Source organism: Egretta garzetta, unplaced genomic scaffold (assembly GCF_000687185.1).
Source record: "Egretta garzetta isolate BGI_Z169 unplaced genomic scaffold, ASM68718v1 scaffold396, whole genome shotgun sequence".
Classification (NCBI taxonomy): Eukaryota; Metazoa; Chordata; class Aves; order Pelecaniformes; family Ardeidae; genus Egretta; species Egretta garzetta.
Window position 1 is genome coordinate 73,955 of NW_009259861.1, and position 622 is coordinate 74,576.

Genomic DNA, 622 nt, shown 5'->3' on the forward strand with positions numbered 1-622 from the left:
CAAGCCGGCAGCACCGAGCTGGCGGTACCCAGCCAGGGATGCTGAGACCCAGCGTGCTCATGTCACACCTGGGTGCCTGAGGGTCACCGATGGGAGCTGCTGGAGGGGCGAGGGTGGCCGCAGACCCCCTCCCCGTGCTGCGAGGACCCTCGCTGGGCACATGGTCCCTGCGCAGTGCACAGCCCCGGAAGGTGCTGGTGCCAGCCCCTCCCTCAGGGCGATTTTACCCCTTGAAATTGGGGGCTCCCTCCGTCTGTAAAATATCTGCAAAGTCTCCATAGTGGCCCGGGTGGTGTCCCCGTCCCTGCCCCCATCCCTGGCAGGGCAGGGCTGTGCCTGAGCTGGGGATGGGACAGGCTGAAAAGAGGAAGGGATGTGTGGGGCCAGATCCTGCTGTGGTTTGGCCCTGCCAAGGTCCCCAGGCCCCCCGGGGATGGGGAGCTCCAGCGCGGTGGGTGCTGGTGGGGACAAGGCAGTGTCACCCACACCATCATTGTGTGCCCCCCTGGACAAACCCGGGCCCACAGGACTGGCTGGGGCCACTGGGGGCCCCAGGGCGGGTGGGCAGATGGGAGGGCTGAGCCAGCTCCTGGCCCATGGTTTCGGAGCTGGCACTGCTTGG

General features: G+C 67.4%; 1 protein-coding gene across 1 annotated transcript in view; it reads left to right on the plus strand.

Annotated features, from left to right (window-relative positions):
• ARHGAP45 (Rho GTPase activating protein 45) overlaps positions 1-622 on the plus strand; it is a 17,724-nt gene that overhangs the window by 772 nt on the left and 16,330 nt on the right. The window lies entirely within an intron of this gene.